This window comes from Misgurnus anguillicaudatus, chromosome 24 (assembly GCF_027580225.2).
Source record: "Misgurnus anguillicaudatus chromosome 24, ASM2758022v2, whole genome shotgun sequence".
Taxonomy (NCBI): Eukaryota; Metazoa; Chordata; class Actinopteri; order Cypriniformes; family Cobitidae; genus Misgurnus; species Misgurnus anguillicaudatus.
The window spans coordinates 33,195,448-33,205,181 of record NC_073360.2 but is presented as its reverse complement, the minus strand read 5'-3'; the positions used below and the strand labels follow the sequence as shown (position 1 = coordinate 33,205,181).

Below are 9,734 nucleotides of genomic sequence, written 5' to 3'. Positions count from 1 at the left end.
AAAACATTTAAAAAAATTAAATATACTTTCATTGGCGATTAACAAGTGAAGAGATGGTGTTTTTTAATTGTTGTTTTATTATTTCTTACTTCTTGTGTGTTACCAAACACTGTAAAAATAAATTCAACTTCTGTTAGTTTGGAGTAGGGGCATTCTCTCTATCTTATGGACTGGTAGAGGGAAAGAGGAGTTAATCAGTGTCATTATACTCAGATACTGTGTACGTTGTTGAACTCCAGAACTCTAAATTCGTTGTTGTTATGATTTCGGTCTTATTGGCTGCTTTGTCTTTGTTTCACTATGTGTTGTGTTTTTGTTTTGACAGCTCCACACGTGCGCGTCTTCCACCTGGTGATCTCATTACCTCTGACTTCTCTCACCTGCGACCCGCACCTGATTCTCATTATTGTCCAATCCGGTTTGATTTAAATTCCCCTCGTTTCCTTTGTTCTTTGCAAGTTCGTCTTTGTGTGTTCCTGCCTGCTAGCTCTGTCTAGTTCTTGTCGAGTCTAGTTCTTATTGAGTCAAAGTTCTTTCAAGTTTATTTTCACCGTGCTCTCTGCTGCCTTTGCCCCGTTAGATTTCCTGCCCTGCTGTCAGTCTTCCCGATTGGTGTGGCTTCTGTCAAGTCTTCGGATACTCCCGGTCAGAGGATACTCCTAGCGATAATCTACTCCTTACGCTGTCCAGCCGCAGTGCGCTCATGAGCGCGTAATTCTGCTGAAGATGCGGACAGCCGCAGTGCGCTCCAGCGCGTAATTCTGCTCAGCTCCCTGACTACCGCCGTGCGCTGTCCAGCGCGCGCTCTGCTGAAGATTCTGACCTCCTCTCTCTTTCATTGTCCCACCAGGATTCTCTCTCTCCCATCAGGATTCCCTCTCTGTGCCCTGTGAGGATTTCAGCAAGTGATTGTCAAGTGGATGTCCTTCAGTGTTTCCCACTTTGAGACTTTTGCATTTACACATACACACACACATTAATACATGAAGACATTGACTGTTTTTGATTATACATACCCACTGATTCTCTTTTCATTAAAAACCCTCTGCATTGGGATCCTTGAGTTGTGTCGTTCCTAACAGTTGTAATCATAGTCTGTGTTTTTATTAGTGTTTTAGAACATCATTTGTGAGTTACCATTAAATTTAAACATTTAGCAAATGCGACTTACAAAAATGAAAAAAAAACTATTCTTCCTTAGTGCTAGGATACTACTGTACATTTTAACATTTAATGGAGACATGAGAAGAAATAGATGCTGAGTCAAGTGTGTACTGTACATTGCTGTTTTTCATCCTGCACTTTGTTAAAAAATGTAATGTCATTCTCTTGCAGTTCTATCATAATGTGATTGTTTCAGCTGGCTATCATTAAAGTTTTAAGTTAAGACACCTGTGAGGTTACCCTAAAGTTAAGACCGTTTTTAGGATGTTTTGTCAAGTTAGGATGCTTCTGTAATACCACTTTCCTATCTGCAGTTAAGATAAGATAATGCATTTAGGAACATCATTCTGTAATAGCTTTCGTCTTAAATGAGGTCTTAACCACTGATCTATATAAATGACTGGATTGCGCATGACGTCACAATTGTGAAGCCGCCGCGCCGCCATGTTGGTATGCCCAAACATTATATTAAATCAATGGACGCGATCAGATTTTAATGCTAAAACATGACTTTACTAGTCTTCGTTTTAATATCTGAAGTTACCCTGTACATTATTACAATGCAACCGTCCTAAGCATGTACATAGTAATTTACTGAAAGTTGAACATTTTTGCTTTTTAATCAGTTACTATACATTCATCTTTATTACAGTATCAGATCAGCGGCTGACCCCAGCATATTTAGTATTAAAGGAACAGTATGTAAGAAATTTATATAAATTAATCATAAAATGGCCCTGATATGTCACTAGACATTAAGAAATCATTTTCATTTCAAATACTTATATCGCTCACAACAGTGGCCTGGCCAGGATATTGTCATTTAAAAAGTGGAGTTGCAGCCCTCAACTGATGTTTATGTTGTCATTTTGTGTATTGGCCACCAGTTGTGTGATTGCAGTACCAGTTTTAGCCACAAGTTTTGTGATTGCAATACCAGTTTTGGCCACAATCCTACATACTGTTCCTTTAATGACAAACGTACCCATTCTGAAATGTAAATAAATAATCGTGCTTTTTTGTATGTGCATGCAATAATTTGCTGGTTTTGTAATTATCTTACAAGTTACCTAAACTTATTTAGAGAAATAACGCTGACCGTGTATCTGAATGTCAAAAAACTTGATTTATACCCGTGTCATTAACAGAATGCAGCAGACATGCCAACCTGATCTCACAGAAATCCGTGAAATGAACACGACCTCTTAACCACGAATTACGTGGTGGTGGCACGGATTGTGTTGAAATTGCGTGTCGGCACCACGGAAACAAGACCCATACAAAGTCAATGAGGCTATTTTGTCGTGTGGGTGACACGGATTCCCTGGTTTAATAACGTCACACAGTGGGCGGCGGTAAAAGCTATTACGTTGGTCCTTAACTTAATATAAGCAGTGCTATTACGTTGGTCCTGAACATAAAATAAATATAGCCAATTTATTGCAGTGCTATTACGTTTGTCCTGAACATAATACATTCAAAGCATAGATTAAATCGTACTATACCATACGATACTGTTCATCGCATTCAAGAAGCGTGACCCGTAGCCAGAAAAAAACCTCTGGGTGTGCATCATAAAATCTGTGTGTGTCACAGGCAAGAAAACCAGAAACGCTCGGGAATTCAGGTGCTGTAAATCCGGTGGACAGGACTCATCTCGTTATAGATCAAGATAATTTATAAAGATCTTTAAGGGTCGGAATATCAGATAGTTGACATAGTTCATATTTTTAATTAAAAAAGTAAAAACGAAATAAGAGGAATAGCATACATTATTGTTGTTGCGGTGTGTCACGTGACAATCATGACCCGTCGCCATGGACACAAGGGGTCGGATATTTAAAGTTAAATATTTTTAACTTACGCGTGAAATGGTTGATTTTAAAAATATATATATTCTAAGTAAACAACAACAGCCCAGGTTTAGTAAACATTTTTTTATTGAAACTATAAATAAATATTCTGCATCCATTAGGTGTGCCACTGTGGGTTGCTCCCGCACACCCCCGTGGCTACGCCCTTGCCGTGACCCAAATCTTGTTCGCACATCATCGCGATGTTTATCATCAATTTACAAACCTCGCCAGTCGCCACATCTTTGTGAGTATACCATTAAATTTCTGTTTGTTCGATATTAAATTCATTATGTGTTTTTTATTAATCCAGATCGGCTTCTAAATGTTGTCTGAATTGTATTGGTCATCTATATTACATTCTTTTTGTTCACAATAAGTTCAACATAACACATAATCAAGTAGTGGGTGATTAGAGCGTGATTAAAAGTCACGTTATGTTAGTCACCATTAACATAACGTGACAGACCCTCGATCATTGTATTATATTCATATTTTTGGAATTAACTACCAATGTACTTCTACTGTGGTATTTTGTGTTTATAGTACACAAATCGTACCATGTTTCTACCCCAGTTAGTTTACTTCTACTGCAGTTAGTTTACTTCTACTGTGGTGTTTTGTAGTACAGTAACAGTACCCTGCTGAAAAAAACAGCATCAAACCAGCATGGGAATTATGCTGGTTTATGCTGGTGGTCACTAGCAAATCAGCACCAAAACACAACATATTCTGGTCTTGTTGGTATGCTGTTTTTTTCAGCAGGGTAAACCTTATGCTTTTACTACAGTAGTTCAGCCTTTTTATACATAGTAAATAACAGTAACAACAACATCAAATGTATTAAAAGAATGGTGTACAATTCAGAAATCTTTAGACATTCAGATCCTTCTTTTTTGGTCAGTTTTATTCTGTTGCCGTTGTTATGGATCAACTGGGGATCGTGTTATCTGGGGACATGCGCGTGCACGCACTTAAATTTACCTGACATATCAGCGACCGCGTCAGTTTCGTCAAATTCGATTTTCAAAAGCCCTTATTAAAAGCGTATATCAAATTATTAATAATTGTTGTTATCAATGTTCGACCACTTTGTTTCCTCTGCTTGTGTTTCCGTTTATTTGACGCAGTTAAAAATTAAGTTTTATCCTATTTTCCTTGAACGAATTGCACCACGCCCACGTTAAAATGGGACAGCTGTTACCTTTTCGTTGCGATGTTATCATTAAACTTGCCAGCGGATTTAAGTACATTTGTAAGTATTTTCTTTGAAACACAAATGTATCGTAGGAAAATATGCATCTGTAGTGTACCGTCCTAATGAAAACATTTTGGATATTTATTAAATAAACCAGTAGTTAAAGCAAACAATTGAAACATCATTTACTTTTTTAGTGCAATGTAATTGCTTTTCTAAGCATTTTCTATGGTTCATTCTTCTTTTGATAAACAAGTAATTAAATGCATTCAAAGTCTAATTTTATAAAGTTCATTTAATATAAATTTGAGTTGAAGGCAGCATAGATGCATTTGTTTTGTTGTAGTGTTTTATTATTTGAAATTACTTGCTTGAAAAGTATATTAGCCTGACTTAAATGGACTAATGTTTTAATTGTAGGACTTGGCTGAAGTTAAGAGAGGCAAATGACAGTCAAACATCAATCTGTTTTTATTTTTCAAGCAGATCAGAATTTGTGACAAATGTGGAATTATCTAAGGTAAATGACTGATCTTTGAAATTACATCCATACACGTTACATATGCTTACAAAATGATATTGTTTTGTAACTCAGTGTAAAACTGAAAGTATACTCTTTAAAATTGTATCTTGTTTCTGTGATTGGATATGTGGAGAATACATTGTTTTCTGTAAACTTTCTCAATAAATAACTGGTCTCTATTTTTCTGTGACATACTTTTAGTCTTTATAGTCTTTACAATTCAAAACTCATCATGCTGTAGGATATTGAGGGGACAATGGGACTTGCAGTTTTCTCCATCAATGCTACTAAAGATGATACAGTGATGATGATTTTATTTCTTTGTTACCATCCTAAGTTTCAAAAAATATTTTTCTCAGCTTCAACAGGCCTACTGCCCTTCTGTTTATGGAAGCTTTATGACAATTGCTCAATGTAACCACATAAGCAGAACATATCAATAATTCATCATAAATTCTGATTTAATAACAATTTTTAATAATTTTTCTTACATGTATGCTTTAAGACATTCTTAAATACAGAACACATCATTATTCATTACTGTAACTTACTATTTGCAAACAAAGTTGTCTTTAACACTGGCGGCTGGTGCTATTTTTTGTTGTTGTTGTTGGGGTTATAAAATTATATGGTTTACATTCAGATAACTCAACATATAAAGAACACTTTTGCCAGATGTTCAGTGTCCTCAGGCAAATCACCCTGAGGTTGATTCTTATACACATAATGTGGTAGTATTGTATTTGAAAATGAATTTAAAATGTTACAGGTTGTAACTGAGTGCATAGGGAACTGGTAATTTAGCAAAAAAAAAAAAAACCAATATGAAAAATATAAAAATATTTTTATATTTATCGAATTGGTTGTTCTTCTTTTGCAGTTGTTTCTGATTATGAAATTAGTATTTTGTATATTCCCATTTATTTACAAGTTATCACAAGGACAAATGGTTTGTGCTTTTACTAATTATAAGAATATGTTTCATAGGTGTTGTTTCATATAAGAACTTCTTTTGAATACTAATCTGTTAAATTAGTTATGATCACTTAAAAATATATAAACGCTGGGTTTTCACTTGTGAGAAAATAAAAATAAACGAATGAAGAAGGACTAGCAAGTCAGCATGCCCAGAAGTGAGGTTCGAACTCTGGTGGTTTGAATTGAAGCGATGAGCACTGTCCACGAGGCTATGGCTCCACATCGCTAACTTATGCCTAGCGTACACCAAAGGATTTTCACAGTCCCAGACTAAAGACCGGCAGTCTTTAGGAATCTAACTGGGGTCTCGGCGCGCTCCCGTCGTCTCGATCGTTAACTGTGAGGTGATAATCTGCAGTCGGCGACCCGATTTATGCCAGTCTTTCTTTAGTCTTTCATATCAAACATGTTTGATATTATCGCAAGTCCCTGCGTAGTCTCATGACGTAAAACAATCAACAACCAATAAATTAGTTCTCCGGAAACAGGAAGCCATCAGTCACAACAAAGAAACTTGTCGACGGACGTGGAAACAAAACGAGCGCGAAGTAGGCGAAAATGGACCGTGGATAAAGAGGAGCGCATTGATGAGCGGTGGGCAGAGCAGCCGTGTCTTTTTGATGTAAACTGACATTCATACCACGACAGAGTGGAAAAAGAAAAGAAGTGGAGCGATATTGCCTGTATGTGTTAACATGCTAACTCTACCACTCTATTGAATGGCATAACGTGCTAATGTTTTCTGGTATGTGTTTACATTCTTTATGCCGCAAGCGTGAGCAACGCGTAAGCGGCGCATGTTTTTTTCGGCGCACATGTTAACAAGTAAAAGCACAAGCACGTACACCGCACGCGTGCGGTCATACATGTGACGCCATAAATGTCATAAATGTGTGTTTCATACAGTCATGACTTTGAGCAATGTAAAAGAAAGCAATGAAATATTTAAAAACACTGCGCATTCACTCTCTGCCCAGCAAATGAGTCCTCATATAGCTTAATACTGTTCACAGAAACAGATAACGTACATCTATAAATCTAAATCTTATGCTTAAACTGTTGACGGGAAACACGATCGACTGCTTCATGCTGTCAATCACTGAGTGTTTTTTTTTATTTTATCTTAAACCTTAAGAGAAACAGATTTAATAATGTGCCAAGGGCTTTTTATGTCTATAATTGGGTATTGTGTCTATATCTGTCATTACACGAACCAGAACAGCACGAAAACAATGTGGGTTAAACAAATCACAGCTATATAAATTACACTGACCGTCAAAAACCCTCTTGAAGAGGTTTTGCTCATTAATGCATATAAAATAAAGTAATGTGAACTTGAGATTTTTATACTGTTATTACAGTTTTTCTCAGTCGCTTTGGTACATTTCTCGAATCATACTCACAATTTGCATAACAGTAAGTGCATTTCTCAAAACAATTCGGACAAGTAGCAAAACACCATGGATAACCTGCAAAAGCCACTCTCTTACTCAAAATTCATCTCTCAAATATCTGTGTCAATAAACATGTCATTGCCATCAGAATGACAAGTCAATGTGTCATTGTGTATGGATAAGACAGTCAAATTGTTTAGTCACGTTGTCAATATAACAGTTTACTCTGAAGTGATTTCCTGATATAAACTATCGCTAAAGTTTTGACGACAAGTATTGTAAATTGTAATTTACACCTTAGTGTAAGTTATGTGGGAGTTTGATTGCAAGAGACTAAACAAAATTTACATTTACGCTTTTACTGTGTACTGTAATTCATTGACAAACCATGTCATTGCCATACAGAAAGGAAAAGACAGCACTGCATAGCCCAAAGAAAAGAAGTAGAAATGTGAACATTGAACAATATCTTTAGGGAAAACTGTACATGCAGTGCTGTCTTACACTGAAGTCTTCATATACCTCCTGACCCAGCAAGCATGTTTGGCTAACAAGGCTAAATTTGGGCTGCCAGTGAAAGTCTAATAGACATCTAACCATAGCCAAAAAATAGACAATGCAAATGCTTTTAGATCATGTAAAAGAAATGAAAGCAAACACCTTGAACACCTGTTGGAATATCATACATCTTCAAGTTATTTTGGCAAAAATGGCATGTAACCAAATTCAAGGTTATTTAGGGTAGAAGTGGGTTACTCATAGCTGGACTATATTGGGTCTATAATTAGCCGTCATTTCAATATCTCAGTTTTTGCTTGCTGGGGACGTTTCTGTCTGCTAGAGAAAGTCAAGATTCACCTGGGAGCAATTTACCAAGTCAGGACAGATTTAGAAAAAACTTCTAATAGAAATGTATAAAAAAATATGTTTGACCGGCACAATTATGAGAACTGTATTATAAGAACTTGTTCAATAATTTTGCATGTAAAGACTTATACTATGAACTAATGCCTAAATGTTGTGTGGAGTGAGACTATTCAACAGAGACCCATTATAATACATTTTGATCAACATGACATAAGTAATCGATAATGCAGGAAAAAGCAGAGAATTTTACATAATCATTTGCATGGATGTACCAAAGCATTTGCAACTTGTTCAAAGAAATAAGAAACTGCTTTTTGGATGTGCACAAGTGACACAATGATGTGAGAAATGAACAAGTAGTTTTGAGAATTTCAATTCTGATCTGAGAATTGTACCAAAGCGACTGAGAAAAACTGTAAACTGCACAGTATGCGCTGCAAACGCAGCTGGTGTGAAAGCACAATGGACACGCGCATACATTTTTGTTAAATCACTGCTGAGCATGATGATAAAAAGCTAAAATAATCTTGTTGTAGTCTTGTAAATAGTGTTACTACAAGATTCAGTGTTTGTAAAATCTTTAGTCTGAGACTAAAAACTGTGAACCCAAGTCTTTAGATGTGAGCTGATAATCTTATAAAGTCTTTTCTAAATCTTTTCAAAGTCTTTAGGTGTACACAAAGCATTAGTATATTGTTGCGTGACAGACTGCAGACTTTATGCGCTCACACGTCTAACCAATTTAAATTGATTAGTCTCAAAATAATATGGGCGGGGCTTAACATTAAAACTTTTTAAAACCCGCTTGAACGGCTTTTAATACATGAAAACAGACAACGAGAAAACGACAGTCTCAAATAATAATAACAACATTTATAGGTGCTCTAATAAAGGTTTTCATAAGGGCTCCTTTGGATAATCAAAGGGACGAATCTGTCGCCGTCTAACATCTGCTGATATATCAGGTAAATTTACGTGCGTGCACGCGCATGTCCCCAGATAACACGATCCCCAGTTGATCCATAACACCGTTTTATTCTTATTATATAGTCTTATGATAGTGGGCAGATCCCGGGGCCCGTTGCAAACAGCCACACACATACCACGTTCAGCAAATAAAGAACTAAAAAAAATCCAAAATTTGCAATTCACAATTTTTTTTTGTCTTGCAGTTTCTTCACACACATCTCATACTCCTCCATCTACACTCTTCACAACATTTAAACCAACGGCTCTTTTAACAGCCATCACTTGCAAAAGCTCTCCTAAAGCAGCTGATGGCGATTTACTTCTAATCACAGAACCGGCTTTACTGATGAAACACGCATGAGAATCGCAGACGATTTTTTTGCACAGTGAGTGAGTGAGTTGGAGAGTTAGTGAGACACACACACACGCACGCACGCACGCACGCACACACGCACGCACACACACACACACACACACACACACACACACACACACACACACACACACACACACACACACACACACACACACACACACACACACACACACTCTCACTCTCCCCCCTCTCTCTGTTTGTCCCTCTTTCAATTTGTTTTGCCTATTTCTATTTGCCTTCTTCATTCTTTCAATATGGCATCTTCAGGTTTCGACCAGTTATGTCAGGAAGCTGCAACTATTTCAAAGCATCTTGAAATGAAAGCTGACAATGCTGAACTTGAAGCAGCTACCAGAGAGGCTGAAGAAATTCTACAAATGTTCAATCCTCCATTTTATCTGTTCATAGATTT

General features: G+C 36.7%; 1 long non-coding RNA gene across 1 annotated transcript; it reads left to right on the top strand.

The window, feature by feature from the left end:
• Positions 1-2,302: 2,302 nt before the first annotated feature.
• Positions 2,303-9,714, top strand: LOC129438780 (uncharacterized). Its single transcript, XR_012367764.1, has 3 exons — positions 2,303-3,264; positions 9,150-9,332; positions 9,590-9,714. It is a non-coding gene; the product is annotated as an uncharacterized lncRNA (long non-coding RNA).
• The last annotated feature ends 20 nt before the right edge of the window (positions 9,715-9,734 follow it).